Source organism: Zea mays, chromosome 4 (assembly GCF_902167145.1).
Source record: "Zea mays cultivar B73 chromosome 4, Zm-B73-REFERENCE-NAM-5.0, whole genome shotgun sequence".
Classification (NCBI taxonomy): Eukaryota; Viridiplantae; Streptophyta; class Magnoliopsida; order Poales; family Poaceae; genus Zea; species Zea mays.
Genome location: NC_050099.1, coordinates 187,523,828 through 187,543,179, shown reverse-complemented (window position 1 = coordinate 187,543,179; position 19,352 = coordinate 187,523,828).

The window sequence follows — 19,352 nt, the reverse complement described above, 5'->3', positions numbered from 1 at the left end:
GCGCAAAGTCCCTCGCTCCCTCCCACGCGGACGCTTGTAACCCCCTACTGCAAGCGCACCCGACCTGGGCGCAGGACAACACGAAGGCCGCGGGTTTCTCCTTTTGCCTGTCTCCCTCCTTTTTTCCCCCTTCGTGCTCCGTCTCACGCCGACCCATTCGGGCTGGGACACGCGACAACAATTTACTCATCGGTCCAGGGACCCCCGGGGTCGAAACGCCGACAATGATATAGATGAAGATGATGTTCCAACGGCCGCAATACGCACCATGGCGATTGGAGATGTGCAACCACAGGAACAACAAGAGCAAGATCAACCGTCTTCCTCAACAATGGTGCACCCCCAAACTCAAGAAGATGAACAGGTTCATCAAGAAGAGGCGTGTGATCAAGGGGGAGCACAAGAAGAACAAGTTATGGAGGAAGAATCACAACCAGCCCCTCCAACTCAAGTCCGAGCGACGATCCAACGGAATCACCCCGTTGATCAAATACTGGGTGACATAAGCAAGGGAGTAACTACTCGCTCAAGATTAGCTAACTTTTGTGAGCATTACTCATTTGTCTCTTCTATTGAGCCTTTTAGGGTAGAAGAGGCCTTGCAAGATCCGGACTGGGTGTTGGTGAGAGCACCTAGAGGGGGGGGGTGAATAGGTGATCCTGTAAAAACTTCAAACTTAAGCCACAAAAACTTGTTAAGTGTTAGCACGATTATTGCCAAGTGACTAAGGTGAAGTCTCAACAATCTCAACAAAACACAGTACCACAAGAGAATCAAGCACAGAGTGACACAGTGGTTTTATCCCGTGGTTCGGCCAAGACCAACGCTTGCCTACTCCACGTTGTGGCGTCCCAACGGACGAGGGTTGCAATCAACCCCTCTCAAGCGGTCCAAAGACCCACTTGAATACCACGGTGTTTTGTTTTCCTTTCACTATCCCGTTTGCAAGGAATCTCCACAAATTGGAGTCTCTTGCCCTTACAAGTATATGATCACAAATGAAACACAGAGTAAGGGAGGGAAGCAACACACACAAATCCACAGCAAAAGCGCACACACACGGCCAAGAATCGAGCTCACAAGACTATCTCAGAGTTCTCACTTAGAACAGAGCTCGAATCACTTAGAAACACAAACGAATGCGCAGAGACTTAGTGTGGATGATCAAGAATGCTCAAAGGTTGCTTGTGTATCTCCTCCATGCGCCTAGGGGCTCCTTTTATAGCCCCAAGGCAGCTAGGAGCCGTTGAGAGCAAATCCGGAAGGCCATCCTTGCCTTCTGTCGTCGGGGGCACCGGACAGTCCGGTGCACACCGGACACTGTCCGGTGCCCGATTTGTTTCCTTAAACGGCGAAGACGACCGTTGCAGACCGTTGGCAGATCTGGCGCTGTTGGCGCACCGGACATGTCCGGTGCACACCGGACAGTCCGGTGCCGTCTTCCGACCGTTGGCTCGGCCACGTGTCCCGCGCGGATTGCGCGGCCGACCGTTGGCCCTGGCCGACCGTTGGCTCACCGGACAGTCCGGTGCACACCGGACAGTCCGGTGAATTTTAGCCGAAGTCGCCGGAGAATAACCCGAGAGCGGCTGGTTTGCGCTGCGCTGATCTGGCGCACCGGACACTGTCCGGTGCACACCGGACAGTCCGGTGCCCCAGCCCGAAGCAGCCTTTGGCTGTACACAGCCACTCTCCACTTCTTTTCTTTTCTTCTTTCTCCTGTTTCTAACACTTTAGACAAGATGTTAGTACACAAAACTAATGTACTAAGGCTTAGAAACATACCTTTACTTGTGATTTACACTTTGTTCATCCATGAGCATATTTTCACATTTAGGCCCTTGTGTTTGCACTCAATCACCAAAATACTTAGAAATGGCCCAAGGGCACATTTCCCTTTCAATCTCCCCCTTTTTGGTGATTTATGCCAACACAACATAAAGCAAGTGGAACAAGTGCAAAATCACTTCAAATAAAAACTCAAATTGGTTTTATTCAATTTTGGCATATATGGATCATCCTTTGCCACCACTTGGTTTGTTTTTGCAAATCAAACTCAAATCTCTATCTCTAAGTCAAACACACATGTTGAAGTATAAAGAGAGTCATTCCAAAAGAGATTGATCAAAGATTTCAAAAACTCCCCCTATTTCCCATAATCAATACTTCTCCCCACAAGAAGCCAACTTTTGACAAGAGAGACAATAAAAGCTTTTGACACAACAAAAACTCTATTCTACTATTTTCAAAATCTCTCAAGTTTCCCATAATCAATACTTCTCCCCACAAGAAGCCAACTTTTGACAAGAGAGACAATAAAAGCTTTTGACACAACAAAAACTCTATTCTACTATTTTCAAAATCTCTCAAGTGGTAGCTGATCCATTTATCGCTTTGGCCTTTATTTTCTCCCCCTTTGGCATCAAGCACCAAAACGGGATCAATCTTGGCCTCTTTAACCCCATTGCCTCACCAAAGTCTTCAATTAAGAGCAAATGGCAATAAGATGTCATGAGATGAACTTGGAATTAGTTACCCTCTCATCGGAGTGCAGTGGAAGTCTTTCATGGTCCAAGTTCACCTTTCCCTTTCAATTCACCTTCGAGACTAAATCAAGCAAACTCAAGCAAATGGTTAGTCTCAAAGGGTCAAGTTGTAACACATCTCCCCCTAAACATGTGCATCACTTTGCAACGGACTTGTGAGGTCCAGGGAGGGTTTGTACAACTTGAGCACCACAATAAGCAACAAAATGCAAAAAGGAACATGATCAAAAGCATAACTACATGTATGCTACAATTCAATCCAGGTTCCGCGAATCTAAGACATTTAGCTCACTACGCAACCTGCAAAAGGTCTTCTCATCTAGAGGCTTAGTGAAGATATCGGCTAGCTGGTTCTCGGTGCTAACATGAAACACTTCGATATCTCCCTTTTGCTGGTGGTCTCTCAAAAAGTGATGCCGGATGTCTATGTGCTTTGTGCGGCTGTGTTCAACAGGATTTTCCGCCATGCGGATAGCACTCTCATTATCACATAGGAGTGGGACTTTGCTCAGATTGTAGCCAAAGTCCCTGAGGGTTTGCCTCATCCAAAGTAGTTGCGCGCAACACTGTCCTGCGGCAACATACTCGGCCTCAGCGGTGGATAGGGCAACGGAAGTTTGTTTCTTAGAGTTCCATGACACCAGGGACCTTCCTAAGAATTGGCACGTCCCCGATGTACTCTTCCTATCGACCTTACATCCAGCATAGTCGGAGTCTGAGTATCCAACTAAGTCAAAGGTAGACCCCTTTGGATACCAGAGCCCGAAGCAAGGCGTAGCAACCAAATATCTAAGAATTCGCTTCACCGCCACTAAGTGACACTCCTTAGGATCGGATTGAAATCTAGCACACATGCATACGCTAAGCATAATATCCGGTCTACTAGCACATAAGTAAAGCAAAGAACCTATCATTGACCGGTATGCTTTTTGATCAACGGACTTACCTCCTTTGTTGAGGTCGGTGTGTCCGTCAGTCCCCATCGGAGTCTTTGCGGGCTTGGCGTCCTTCATCCCAAACCGCTTTAGCAGATCTTGCGTGTACTTCGTTTGGGAGATGAAGGTGCCGTCCTTGAGTTGCTTCACTTGGAACCCAAGGAAGTAGTTCAACTCGCCCATCATCGACATCTCGAATTTCTGCGTCATCACCCTGCTAAACTCTTCACAAGACTTTTGGTTAGTAGAACCAAATATTATGTCATCGACATAAATTTGGCACACAAACAAATCACCATTACAAGTCTTAGTAAAAAGAGTTGGATCGGCTTTCCCAACCTTGAAAGCATTAGCAATTAAGAAATCTCTAAGGCATTCATACCATGCTCGTGGGGCTTGCTTAAGTCCATAGAGCGCCTTAGAGAGCTTACACACATGGTCGGGGTACCGTTCATCCTCGAAGCCAGGGGGTTGCTCCACGTACACCTCCTCCTTGATTGGCCCGTTGAGGAAAGCGCTCTTCACATCCATTTGGAACAACCTGAAAGAATGGTGAGCGGCATATGCTAGCAAGATTCGAATTGACTCTAGCCTAGCCACAGGAGCAAAAGTCTCCTCAAAATCCAAACCTGCGACTTGGGCATAACCTTTTGCCACAAGTCGAGCCTTGTTTCTCGTCACCACCCCGTGCTCGTCCTGTTTGTTGCGGAACACCCACTTGGTTCCCACAACATTTTGCTTCGGACGAGGCACCAGTGTCCAAACTTCATTGCGCTTGAAGTTGTTTAGCTCCTCTTGCATGGCCAACACCCAGTCCGGATCTAGCAAGGCCTCTTCTACCCTGAAAGGCTCAATAGAAGAGACAAAGGAGTAATGCTCACAAAAATTAACTAATCGAGATCGAGTAGTTACTCCCTTGCTAATGTCACCCAGAATTTGGTCGACGGGATGATCCCTTTGAATCATCGCTCGAACTTGAGTTGGAGGTGCCGGTTGCGCTTCTTCCTCTATCACTTGATCATCTTGTGCTCCCCCTTGATCAAGCGCCTCCACTTGAGGTACCTGTTCGTCATCTTTGGTTGGGGGTTGCACCATAGTTGAGGAAGAAGGTTGATCTCGTTCATCTTGTTCCTGTGGCCGTACTTCTCCAATCGCCATGGTCCGTATAGCGGCCGTCGGAACATCTTCTTCATCTACATCATCACAATCAACAACTTGCTCTCTTGGAGAGCCATTAGTCTCATCAAATACAACGTCGCTAGAGACTTCAACCAAACCCGATGATTTGTTGAAGACTCTATACGCCTTTGTATTTGAGTCATAACCTAATAAAAACCCTTCTACAGCTTTGGGAGCAAACTTAGAATTTCTACCCTTCTTTACTAGAATGTAGCACTTGCTCCCAAATACACGAAAGTAAGATACATTGGGTTTGTTACCGGTTAGAAGCTCATACGACGTCTTCTTGAGGAGGCGATGAAGGTAGACCCTGTTGATGGCATGGCAAGCAGTGTTCACGGCTTCCGTCCAAAAGCACTCGGGGGTCTTGAATTCTCCTAGCATCGTCCTCGCCATGTCAATGAGCGTCCTGTTCTTCCTCTCTACCACACCATTTTGCTGTGGTGTGTAGGGAGCGGAGAACTCGTGCTTGATCCCTTCTTCTTCAAGGAACTCCTCCACTTGAAGGTTCTTGAATTCGGACCCGTTGTCGCTCCTTATCTTTTTCACTTTGAGCTCAAACTCATTTTGAGCCCTCCTGAGGAAGCGCTTGAGGGTCCCTTGGGTTTCAGACTTATCCTGCAAAAAGAACACCCAAGTGAAGCGGGAAAAGTCATCAACAATAACTAGACCATACTTACTTCCCCCTATGCTTAGATAGGCGACGGGTCCGAAGAGATCCATATGCAGCAGCTCCAGGGGTCTTGAAGTGGTCATCACATTCTTGCTGTGATGCGCTCCTCCCACCTGTTTCCCTGCTTGACAAGCTGCACAAGGTCTATCTTTTTCGAAATGAACATTGGTTAGACCTATCACATGTTCTCCCTTTAGAAGCTTGTGGAGGTTCTTCATCCCCACATGTGCTAAGCGGCGATGCCACAGCCAGCCCATGCAAGTCTTAGCCATTAAGCATGCATCTAGACCGGCCTCTTCTTTTGCAAAATCAACTAAATAAAGTTTGCCGTCTAATACACCCTTAAAAGCTAGTGAACCATCACTTCTTCTAAAGACAGACACATCTACATTTGTAAATAAACAATTATATCCCATTTGACATAATTGACTGACAGATAGCAAATTATATCCAAGACTCTCCACTAAGAATACATTTGATATAGAATGCTCATTAGAAATTGCAATTTTACCTAGCCCTTTTACCTTGCCTTGATTCCCATCACCGAATATAATTGAATCTTGGGAATCCTTATTCTTGACGTAGGAGGTGAACATCTTCTTCTCCCCCGTCATATGGTTTGTGCATCCGCTATCAATAATCCAGCTTGAACCCCCGGATGCATAAACCTGCAAGGCAAATTTAGGCTTGGGTCTTAGGTACCCAACTCATGTTGGGTCCTACAAGGTTAGTGCAAATATCCTTAGGGACCCAGATGCAAGTTTTGTCTCCCTTGCATTTTGCCCCTAACTTCCTAGCAACAATTTTCTTATCCTTTCTACAAATAGCAAAGGAAGCATTTAAAGCATAATAAATTGTGGAAGGTTCATTCACTACTTTCCTAGGAGCATGAATAGCATTCTTTCTAGACACATGATGAATAGTATTTCTCTTAGGAACAACATTTCTCCTAGTAACATTTCTATCATACACAAGAGAGGAACTAGGAGCAAACATGGCATGAGAGTCAAAATCATCAAAAGCATTATAACTCCTATAAGCATTTCTAGTTTGTCTCCTATCATAATACATAAAAGCATGGTTCTTTTGCACATTACTAGCCATAGGGGCCTTCCCTTTCTCCTTGGCGGGAATGGGAGCCTTATGGCTTGTTAAGTCCTTAGCTTCTCTCTTGAAGCCAAGTCCATCCTTAATTGAGGGGTGTCTACCAATTGTATAGGCATCCCTTGCAAATTTTAGCTTATCGAAATCATTCTTGCTAGTCTTAAGTTGAGCATTAAGACTAGCCAGTTCATCATTAAGCTTGGAAATTGAAACTAGGTGTTCACTACAAGCATTAATGTCAAAATCTTTACACCTAGTACAAATTTCAACATGTTCTACACAAGAATTGGATTTATTTGCTACTTCTAATTTAGCATTTAAATCATTGTTGACACCTTTCAAAGTAGAAATGGTTTCATGACAAGTAGATAGTTCAAAAGAAAGCATTTCATTTCTTTTAACTTCTAAAGCATAGGATTTTTGTGCCTCAACAAATTTATCATGCTCTTCATACAACAAATCCTCTTGCTTTTCTAAAAGTATATTCTTTTCATTCAAGGCATCAATTAACTCATTAATTTTGTCTATCTTAGATCTATCTAAGCCCTTGAACAAACATGAATAATCTACTTCATCCTCATCACTAGATTCTTCCTCACTTGAAGAAGCATAGGTAGAGTTGCGAGTACATACCTTCTTCTCCCTTGCCATAAGGCATGTGTGACGCTCGTTGGGGAAGAGGGTTGATTTGTTGAAGGCGGTGGCGGCGAGTCCTTCATTGTCGGAGTCGGACGAGGAGCAATCCGAGTCCCACTCCTTGCCTAGATGCGCCTCGCCCTTTGCCTTCTTGTAATGCTTCTTCTTTTCCCTCTTGTTTCCCTTTTCCTGGTCACTATCATTATCGGGACAGTTAGCAATAAAATGACCAAGCTTACCGCATTTGAAGCATGATCGCTTCCCCTTGGTCTTAGTCTTGCTCGGCTGTCCATTGCGACCCTTTAGCACCGTCTTGAAGCGCTTAATGATGAGAGCCATTTCTTCATCATTAAGCCCGGCCGCCTCAATTTGCGCCACCTTGCTTGGTAGTGCCTCCTTGCTCCTCGATGCCTTGAGAGCAATGGGTTGAGGCTCGTGGATTGGACCGTTCAACGCGTCATCGACGTACCTTGCCTCCTTGATCATCATCCGCCCGCTCACGAATTTTCCAAGTACTTCTTCGGGCGTCATCATCGTGTACCTAGGGTTCTCACGAATATTGTTCACGAGATGAGGATCAAGAACCTGAGCATTAGGCGGACGACGTCGTGATCCGTCCAACGCGTGCTTCCGTAGCTCCTTATCTTGTTGATAAGGGTCTTAAGCCGGTTGTAAGTTTGAGTTGGCTCTTCTCCCCTTATCATGGCGAATCGTCCAAGCTCGCCCTCCACCAACTCCATCTTGGTGAGCATGGTGATGTCGTTCCCCTCGTGAGAGATCTTGAGGGTGTCCCATATCTGCTTGGCATTGTCCAAGCCGCTCACCTTATTGTACTCTTCCCTGCACAAAGATGCTAAGAGAACAGTAGTAGCTTGTGCATTTTTATGAATTTGTTCATTGATAAACATAGGGCTATCCGAGCTATCAAATTTCATTCCATTCTCTACAATCTCCCATATGCTTGGATGGAGAGAGAATAAATGACTACGCATTTTGTGACTCCAAAATCCGTAGTCCTCCCCATCAAAATGTGGAGGTTTACCAAGAGGAATGGAAAGCAAATGCGAATTCGAATTATGTGGAATACGAGAATAATCAAATGAAAAGTTCGAATTAACCGGTTTCCTTTGTTTGTCGTGGTCGTCGTCCTTTTGGGAAGAAGAGGACTCATCGCTGTCGTAGTAGACGATCTCCTTGATGCGTCTTGTCTTCTTCTTCTTCCCATCTCTTCGCTTGTGGCCCGAGCCCGAGTCATTGGACTTGTCATCCCTTGGCTCGTTGACGAAGGACTCCTTCTCCTTGTCGTTGATCACAATTCCCTTCCCCTTAGGATCCATCTCTTCGGGCGGTTAGTCCCTTTCTTGAAGAGAACGGCTCTGATACCAATTGAGAGCACCTAGAGGGGGGGGTGAATAGGTGATCCTGTAAAAACTTCAAACTTAAGCCACAAAAACTTGTTAAGTGTTAGCACGATTATTGCCAAGTGACTAAGGTGAAGTCTCAACAATCTCAACAAAACACAGTACCACAAGAGAATCAAGCACAGAGTGACACAGTGGTTTTATCCCGTGGTTCGGCCAAGACCAACGCTTGCCTACTCCACGTTGTGGCGTCCCAACGGACGAGGGTTGCAATCAACCCCTCTCAAGCGGTCCAAAGACCCACTTGAATACCACGGTGTTTTGTTTTCCTTTCACTATCCCGTTTGCAAGGAATCTCCACAAATTGGAGTCTCTTGCCCTTACAAGTATATGATCACAAATGAAACACAGAGTAAGGGAGGGAAGCAACACACACAAATCCACAGCAAAAGCGCACACACACGGCCAAGAATCGAGCTCACAAGACTATCTCAGAGTTCTCACTTAGAACAGAGCTCGAATCACTTAGAAACACAAACGAATGCGCAGAGACTTAGTGTGGATGATCAAGAATGCTCAAAGGTTGCTTGTGTATCTCCTCCATGCGCCTAGGGGCTCCTTTTATAGCCCCAAGGCAGCTAGGAGCCATTGAGAGCAAATCCGGAAGGCCATCCTTGCCTTCTGTCGTCGGGGGCACCGGACAGTCCGGTGCACACCGGACACTGTCCGGTGCCCGATTTGTTTCCTTAAACGGCGAAGACGACCGTTGCAGACCGTTGGCAGATCTGGCGCTGTTGGCGCACCGGACATGTCCGGTGCACACCGGACAGTCCGGTGCCGTCTTCCGACCGTTGGCTCGGCCACGTGTCCCGCGCGGATTGCGCGGCCGACCGTTGGCCCTGGCCGACCGTTGGCTCACCGGACAGTCCGGTGCACACCGGACAGTCCGGTGAATTTTAGCCGAAGTCGCCGGAGAATAACCCGAGAGCGGCTGGTTTGCGCTGCGCTGATCTGGCGCACCGGACACTGTCCGGTGCACACCGGACAGTCCGGTGCCCCAGCCCGAAGCAGCCTTTGGCTGTACACAGCCACTCTCCACTTCTTTTCTTTTCTTCTTTCTCCTGTTTCTAACACTTTAGACAAGATGTTAGTACACAAAACTAATGTACTAAGGCTTAGAAACATACCTTTACTTGTGATTTACACTTTGTTCATCCATGAGCATATTTTCACATTTAGGCCCTTGTGTTTGCACTCAATCACCAAAATACTTAGAAATGGCCCAAGGGCACATTTCCCTTTCAGTTGGCCATGCAGGAAGAGCTCAACAACTTCAAGCGAAATGAAGTTTGGAGCCTGGTGCCACGTCCAAAGCAAAACGTTGTGGGAACCAAGTGGGTGTTCCGCAATAAGCAAGATGAGCACGGGGTGGTGACAAGAAACAAGGCTCGACTTGTGGCAAAAGGTTATGCCCAAGTCGCAGGTTTGGATTTTGAGGAGACTTTTGCTCCTGTGGCTAGGCTAGAATCTATTCGCATTTTGTTAGCCTATGTCGCTCACCATTCTTTCAGGTTGTTTCAAATGGATGTGAAGAGCGCTTTCCTCAACGGGCCAATCAAGGAGGAGGTGTACGTGGAACAACCCCTGGCTTTGAGGATGATAGGTATCCCAACCACGTTTTTAAGCTATCTAAGACGCTCTATGGACTTAAGCAAGCCCCAAGAGCATGGTATGAATGCCTTAGAGATTTCTTAATTGCTAATGCTTTCAAGGTTGGGAAAGCTGATCCCACTCTTTTCACTAAGACTTGTGACGGTGACCTTTTTGTGTGCCAAATTTATGTCGATGACATAATATTTGGTTCTACTAATCAAAAGTCTTGTGAGGAGTTTAGCAGGGTGATGACACAGAAATTTGAGATGTCAATGATGGGCGAGTTGACATACTTTCTTGGGTTCCAAGTAAGACAACTCAAGAACGGCACCTTCCTCTCCCAAACGAAGTACACTCAGGATCTTCTCAAGAGGTTTGGGATGAAGGACGCCAAGCCCGCGAAGACGCCGATGGGAACCGACGGGCATGTCGACCTCAATAAAGGAGGTAAGTCAGTTGATCAAAAGGCATACCGGTCTATGATAGAATCCTTGCATTATTTATGTGCTAGTGACCGGATATTATGCTTAGCGTATGCATGTGTGCTAGATTTCAATCCGATCAAAGGGAGTGTCACCTTGTGGCCGTTAAGCGAATTCTTAGATATTTAGTTGCTACGCCTTGCTTCGGGATCTGGTATCCAAAGGGGTCTATCTTTGACTTGATTGGATACTCAGACTCCAATTATGCTGGATGCAAGGTTGATAGGAAGAGTACATCAGGGACGTGCCAATTCCTAGGAAGGTCCCTGGTGTCTTGGAGTTCTAAGAAACAAACCTCTGTTGCCCTATCCACCGCTGAGGCCGAGTATGTTGCCGCAGGACAGTGTTGCGCGCAACTACTTTGGATGAGGCAAACCCTCCAGGACTTTGGCTACAATCTGAGCAAAGTCCCACTCCTATGTGACAATGAGAGTGCAATCTGCATGGCGGATAATCCTGTTGAACACAGTCGCACTAAGCACATAGACATCCGGCATCACTTTTTGAGAGACCACCAGCAAAAGGGAGATATCGAAGTGTTCTATATTAGCACCGAGAACCAGCTAGCCGATATCTTTACCAAGCCTTTAGATGAGAAAACCTTTTGCAGGCTGCGTAGTGAGCTAAATGTCTTAGATTCACGTAACATGGATTGATTTATAGCATACATGTATTTTATGCCTTTGATCTTGTTACTTTATGCATTTATGAGATTTGTTGTTTATGTATGGTGCTCAAGTTGTGCAAGGGATCCCCGGTCCTCACAAGTCCATGTGTGAATGATGCACATATTTAGGGGGAGAAGTGCTACAACTTGACCCTTTGAGACTAACATTTGTGCTTGAGTTTACTTAATGTAGTCTCAAAGGTGAATTGAAAGGGAAAGGTGAACTTGGACCATGCAAAGACTTCCACTGCACTCCGGTATTAGTGTACTAACCTCCAAGTTCATTCTTAAGCTCCTATTGCCTTTTTGCTCTTAATTGACATTTTTGGTGAGACAATGGGGTTATAGGGCCAAAAATGATTCCGTTTTGGTGCTTAATGCCAAAGGGGAGAAATTAAGGCCAAAGCAAATGGATCAGCTACCACTTGAGAATTTTGAAAAAAGTAGAGTTAGAACTTTTGATTTGTCAAAATACTCTTATTGTCAAAATTTGATCTCTTGTGGGGAGAATTTATGATTATGGGAAAAGGGGGAGTTTTTGGATCTTGATCATTTTCACTCTTGGATTACCTCTCTTAATGCCCAAACAAGTGAGTTTAACTTAGAGATAGGAAAATGAATTTGATTTGCAAAAACAAACCAAGTGGTGGCAAAGAATGATCCAAATATGCCAAATTTGAGTCAAAAACAATTTGGTCTTCAATTTGAATCAATGTTGCATGTTTTGCATTTGCCTTTTGATGTGTTGGCATAAATCACCAAAAAGGGGGAGATTGAAAGGGAAATGTGCCCTTGGGCCATTTCTATATTGTTTTGGTGATTAAGTGCCCAACACATATTCTCTAAGTGTTAAAGTGTGCCAAAGATTGAAGAAGTGCAAATCATGTAACAAGGTACGTTTCTAGACTTAGTACATTGATTTGAGTACTAATGTATTGTGTCTAAGTGCTAGAAACAGGAGAAAATAGATTGGGAAAGAGTTGGCTATGTACAACCAACTGCTGCTCGGTCTGGGTGCACCGGATAGTGTCCGGTGGTGCACCGAACAGTGTCCGGTGCGCCAGACGAGTCCAAGGTGAACCGGCCGCTCTCGGGACTCGACGGCGGCGTACAACTATAATTCACCGAACTGTCCGGTGGTGCACCGGACTGTCCGGTGAGCCAACGGCCGCCAGCGCAACGGTCGGCCGCGCAATCTGCGGGCGACGCGTGGCTCGCGCCAACGGTCGGCTCGGGGCACCGGACTGTCCGATGTGCAACGGACAGTGTCCGGTGCGCCAACCAGCCCGGAGTTGCAACGGTCGGCTGGGCTAAATTAGGAAGGAGATCCGCACCGGACATGCTACAGTGACTGTCCGGTGGTGCACCGGACTGTCCGGTGCGCCACCCGACAGAAGGCAAGAATTGCCTTCCTTGTTGGTCTCCAACGGCTTCTAGCTTCCTTGGGGCTATAAAAGGGACCCCTAGGCACATGGAGGAGTAACCCAAGCAGTCACTAAGCAATTCTAAGTCTCCACACTCCGTCTCCACGCACTTGATCGATCGTGTTAGTGATTTGAGCTCCGTTCTAGCTGTGAACTCTCTGTGCTTCATTTGAGCTCAAGTCTTGGCTTGTGTGCGTGTGTGTGCTGCGGATTTGTGTGTGTTGCTCCCAACCTTACTCTTGTGTTTTCATTGTGATCTTTTGTTGTAAGGGCGAGAGGCTCCAACTTGTGGAGATTCCTCACAAACGGAAAAAGATATAAGCAAGAAAAGTCGTGGTATTCAAGTTGATCTTTGGATCACTTGAAAGGGGTTGAGTGCAACCCTTGTCCATTGGGACGCCACAACGTGGAGGTAGGCAAGTGTTATACTTGGCCGAACCACGGGATAAATCACTATGTCTCTTGTGTTGTCTTTCTTTGTGACTATTGTGATTCGCAAGAGCTCACTCTATAGCCACTTGGTTCTTTTGAGCACTAACATCTTTATAACCAAGTTTTGTGGCTATTAGTTGTTGAATTTTATAGGATCACCTATTCACCCCCCTCTAGGTGCTCTCATAAAGTCGAGTCTGAAAGAGAGGGCGAAAACAAATCATAAGCAAATAAGGCGAATGACACCATGATTTGTTTTACCGAGGTTTGGTTCTTGCAAACCTACTCCCCATTGAGGTGGTCACAAAGACCGGGTCTCTTTCAACTCTTTTCCTCTCTCAAACGGTCACCTAGACCGAGTGAGCTTCTCTTCTCAATCAATTGGGACACTTAGTCCCCACAAGGACCACCACACAATTGGTGTCTCTTGTTTTGATTACAAAGAACTTGAAAGCAAGAACAGAGGAAGAAGAAAAGCGATCCAAGCGCAAGAGCTCAAAAGAACACGACAAAACTCTCTCTTCTAGTCACTATTGCTTTGAGTGGAGTTGGGACTAGGAGAGATTTTGATTCACTCTATTTGTGTCTTGTATTGAATGCACTAGCTCTTGTATTGATTGTGTTGGCTGAAAACTTGGATGCCTTGAAGTGTTGGTGGTTGGGGGTATTTATAGCCCCAACCACCAAAGTGGCTGTTGGGGAAGGCTGTTGTCGAAGGGCGCACCGGACACTGTCCGGTGCACCAGCCACGTCACCAAACCGTTGGGGTTCGACCATTGGAGCTTCTGACAACTAGGCCACTGGACAGTCCGGTGGTGCACCGGACAATCTCTGTTCACTGTCTGGTGCGCCTTCTGGTGTCTGCTCTGACTCTGCGCGCGCTGTCCGCGCACTGTTCACGCACTGTTCACTTTTGCAGACGACCGTTGGCGATGTTAGTCGTTGCTTCGCATGGCACACCGGATAGTCTGGTGCTACACCGAACAGTCCGGTGAATTATAGCGGAGTGGCTCCCAGAAAATCTGAAGCTAGCAAGTTTGAGTTGATCTACCGTGGTGCACCGGACACGTCTGGTAGTGCACCGGACAGTCCAGTGCGCTAGACCAGGGCTGCCTTCGGTTGTCTTTTGCTCTTTTTATCTAAACCCTTTCTTGGACTTTTTATTGGTTTGTGTTGAACCTTTGGCACCTGTAGAACTTATATTCTAGAGCAAACTAGTTAGTCCAATAATTTGTGTTGGGCAATTCAACCACCAAAATCATATAGGAAACAGTTTGACCCTATTTCCCTTTCAATCTTCCCCTTTTTGGTGATTAATGCCAAAACAAACCAAAGCAAATATATAAGTGCAGAACTGAACTAGTTTGCATAAGGTAAGTGCAAAGGTTACTTGGAATTAAACCAATTTACATTTTCATAAGATATGCATGGATTGCTTTCTTCATATTTAACATTTTGGACCACACTTGCACCACTTGTTTTGTTTTTGCAAATATTTTTAGAAATTCTTTTCAAAGTCTTTTTGCAAATAGTCAAAGGTATATGAATATAATTTTGAGAAGCATTTTCAAGATTTGTAATTTTCTCCCCCTGTTTCAAATGCTTTTCCTTTGACTAAACAAAACTCCCCCTTAATGAAATTCTCCTCTTAGTATTCAAGAGGGTTTAGATATTAGTTTTGAAAGGGGTCATACCAATTTGAAATTATGTCAAAAATAAGATATCAATTTAAAAACTTCTTTAATACAAATTGAAAGATTACATTTTTGAAATTGGTGGTGGTGCGGTCCTTTTGCTTTGGGCTAATACTTTCTCCCCCTTTGGCATGAATCGCCAAAAACGGATACTTGTGAGTGAAATATAAGCCCTTTTTCAAACTCTCTCCCTCTTTGGCAAATAATATACGAGTGAAGGATTATACCAAAGTGAAGAGCGATGCGGAGTGTCGGTGAAGGATGAATAATTCGATGGAGTGGAGTGGAAGCCTTGTCTTCGCCGAAGACTCCATTTCCCTTTCAATCTATGACTTAGCATGAAATACACTTGAAAACCACATTAGTCATAACAAATGAAAGAGATGATCAAAGGTATGTAAATGAGCTATGTGTGCAAAGTATCAATCAAAATTCCTAGAATCAAGAATGTTTAGCGCATGCCTAAGTTTGGTAAATGTTTTCTCATCTAATGGCTTGGTAAAGATATCGGCTAATTATTCTTTGGTGCTAACATATGCAATCTCGATATCCCCCTTTGTTGGTGATCCCTCAAAAAGTGATACCGAATGGCTATGTGCTTAGTGCGGCTGTGCTCAACAGGATTATCCGCCATGCGGATGGCACTCTTATTGTCACATAGGAGAGGGACTTTGGTTAATTTGTAGCCATAGTCCCTAAGGGTTTGCCTCATCCAAAGCAATTGCGTGCAACAATGGCCTGCGGCAATGTACTCGGCTTCGGCGGTAGAAAGAGCTACAGAATTTTGTTTCTTTGAAGCCCAAGACACCAGGGATCTTCCCAAGAACTGACAAGTCCCTGATGTGCTCTTTCTATCAATTTTACACCCTTCCCAATCAGCATCTGAATATCCAATTAAATCAAAAGTGGATCCCCTGGGGTACCAAAGGCCAAACTTAGGAGTATAAACTAAATATCTCAAGATTCGTTTTACGGCCCTAAGGTGAACTTCCTTAGGATCGACTTGGAATCTTGCACACATGCATACGGAAAGTATAATATTCGGTCGAGATGCACATAAATAAAGTAAAGATCCTATCATTGACCAGTATACCTTTTGATCTACGGATTTACCTCCCGTGTCGAGGTCGAGATGCCCATTGGTTCCCATGGGTGTCTTGATGGGCTTGGCATCCTTCATCCCAAACTTGGTGAGTATGTCTTGAATGTACTTCGTTTGGCTAATGAAGGTGCCCTCTTGGAGTTGCTTGACTTGAAATCCTAAGAAATACTTCAACTCCCACATCATTGACATCTCGAATTTTTGAACCATTATCCTACTAAACTCTTCACAAGTAGATTTGTTAGTAGACCCAAATATGATATCATCAACATAAATTTGGCATACAAAAAATCATTTGCAATAGTTTTAGTAAAGAGAGTAGGATCGGCTTTTCCGACTTTAAAGCCATTAGCGATAAGAAAATCTCTTAGGCATTCATACCATGCTCTTGGGGCTTGCTTGGCCCATAAAGTGCCATAGAGAGTTTATAGACATGGTTAGGGTACTCACTATCTTCAAAGCCGGGAGGTTGCTCAACATAGACCTCCTCCTTGATTGGTCCATTGAGGAAGGCACTTTTCACGTCCATTTGATAGAGCTTAAAGCCATGGTAAGTAGCATAGGCAAGTAATATACGAATTGACTCAATCCTAGCTATGGGTGCATAGGTTTCACCGAAATCCAAACCTTCGACTTGGGAGTATCCCTTGGCCACAAGTCGAGCTTTGTTCCTTGTCACCACACCATGCTCATCTTGCTTGTTGCGGAAGACCCACTTGGTTCCTACAACATTTTGATTAGGACGTGGAACAAGATGCCATACCTCATTCCTCGTGAAATTGTTGAGTTCCTCTTGCATCGCCAACACCCAATCCAAATCCCTCAATGCGTCTTTCACCCTGTATGGCTCAATAGAAGACACAAAGGAGTAATGTTCACAAAAATGAGCGACACGAGATCGAGTGGTTACCCCCTTATGAATATCGCCGAGGATGGAGTTCACAGGGTGGTCTCGTTGTATCGCTTGGTGGACTCTTCGGTGTGGCGGTCTTGGACCCTCATCATCTTCCTTGTCTTGATCATTGGCATCTCCCCCTTGATCGTTGTCCTCCTCTTGAGGTGGCTCATCTTCTTGATCTTCATTTTCATCCTCTTGAGCTTGATCCTCATCTTGGGTTGGTGGAGATGCTTGATTTGAAGATGATGGTTGATCTTGTGCATGTGGAGGCTCTTCGGATTCCTTAGGACACACATCCCTAATGGACATGTTCCTTAGTGTGACGCATGGAGCCTCTTCATCATCTAGCTCATCAAGATCAACTTGCTCTACTTGAGAGTCGTTAGTCTCATCAAAAACAATGTCACAAGAAACTTCAACTAGTCCAGTGGACTTGTTAAAGACTATATGCCCTTGTGTTTAAATCATAACCAAGTAAAAAGCCTTCTACAGCCTTAGGAACAAATTTAGACTTTCTACCTCTTTTAACAAGAATAAAGCATTTGCTACCAAAGACTCTAAAATATGAAACATTGGGCTTTTTACCGGTGAGGAGTTCATACGATGTCTTCTTGAGGATTCGGTGAAGGTAGAGATGGTTGATGGCGTAGCAAGCGGTGTTGACTGCTTCTGCCCAAAACCGGTCTGAAGTCTTGTACTCATCAAGCATGGTCCTTGCCATGTCAAGTAGAGTTCTATTCTTCCTCTCCACTACACCATTTTGTTGTGGCGTGTAGGGAGAAGAGAACTCATGCTTGATGCCCTCATCCTCAAGGAAGCTTTCTATTTGTGAGTTTTTGAACTCCGTCCCGTTGTCGCTTCTAATCTTTTTGATCCTTAAGCCAAACTCATTTTGAGCCCGTCTCAAGAATCCCTTTAAGGTCTCTTGGGTTTGAGATTTTATCCTACAAAAAGAACACCAAAGTGAAGAGAGAATAATCATCCACAATAACAAGACAGTACTTACCCCCGCCGATGCTTATGTAAGCTATCGCGCCGAATAGGTCCATGTGGAGTAGCTCAAGTGGCCTGTCGGTCGTCATGATGTTCTTGTGTGGATGATGAACACCAACTTGCTTTCCTGCTTGGCATGCACTACAAACCCTATTTTCTCAAAATGAACATTGGTTAGTCCCAAAATGTGCTCTCCCTTTAGAAGCTTATGAAGATTCTTCATCCCAACGTGGGCTAGTCGGCGATGTCAGAGCCAACCCATGTTAGCCTTAGCAATTAAGCAAGTGTCAAGTTTAGCTCTATTAAAATCAACTAAGTATAGCTGACCCTCTAACACTCCCTTAAATGCTACTAAATCATCACTTCTTCTAAAGACAGTAACACCTATACCCGTAAAAAGACAATTGTAGCCTATTTTGCATAATTGAGAAACTGAAAGCAAGTTATAATCTAAAGAATCTACAAGAAAAACATTGGAAATAGAATGGTCAGGTGATATAGCAATTTTACCAAGTTCTTTGACCAAACCTTGATTTCCATCCCCGAATGTGATAGCTCTTTGGGATCATGGTTTTTCTCGTAGGAGGAGAACATCCTTTTCTCCCCAGTCATGTGGTTTGTGCACCCGCTATCAATGATCCAACTTGAGCCGCCGGATGCATAAACCTACAAAACAAGTTTAGGCCTTGTTCTTAGGTACCCAAACGGTCTTGGGTCCTTTCACATTAGAAACAAGCACCTTGGGTACCCAAACACAAGTCTTTGACCCCTTGTGTTTGCCCCCAACATATTTGGCAACTACTTTGCCTGATTTGTTAGTTAAAACATATGATGCATCAAAAGTCTTAAATGAAACATTGGGTTCATTTGATGCTATAGAAGATTTCTTTTTAGGCAATTTAACATGGGTTGATTGCCTAGAGCTAGATGCCTCACTCTTATACATAAAAGCATGATGAGAGCCAGAGTGAGACTTCCTAGAATGAATTCTCCTAATTTTGTGCTCGGGATAACCAGCAGGATATAAAATGCAACCCTCGTTATCCTGAGCCATGGGAGCCTTACCCTTAACAAAATTAGACAATCTTTTAGGGGTGTTAAGCTTGACATTGTCTCCCTTTTGGAAGCCAATGCCATCCTTAATGACAGGACGTCTCCCACTATAGAGCATGCTTCTAGCAAATTTAAATTTTTCATTTTCTAAGTCATGCTCATTAATTTTAGCACTAAGTTGAGCTATGTGATCATTTTGTTGTTTAATTAAGGCTAGGTGATCATGAATAGCATCAACATTAATGTCTCTACATCTAGTACAAATAATAACATGATCAACACTAGATGTAGAGGGTTTGCATGCATTTAATTCGTCAATCTTAGCATGTAAAATAGCATTTTCATCATTGCAAACATTTAAATCTTTAGCCTTAGCAATTAATTTTTCATTCTCAATTTTAAGGCTAGAGAGTGATGCATTCAACTTGTCAATCTTAGTAATCAAACTAGCATTATCATTTCTAAGACTAACAATTGAATCATCACAAATATCTAACTTCTCAACCTTAGCAATTAATTT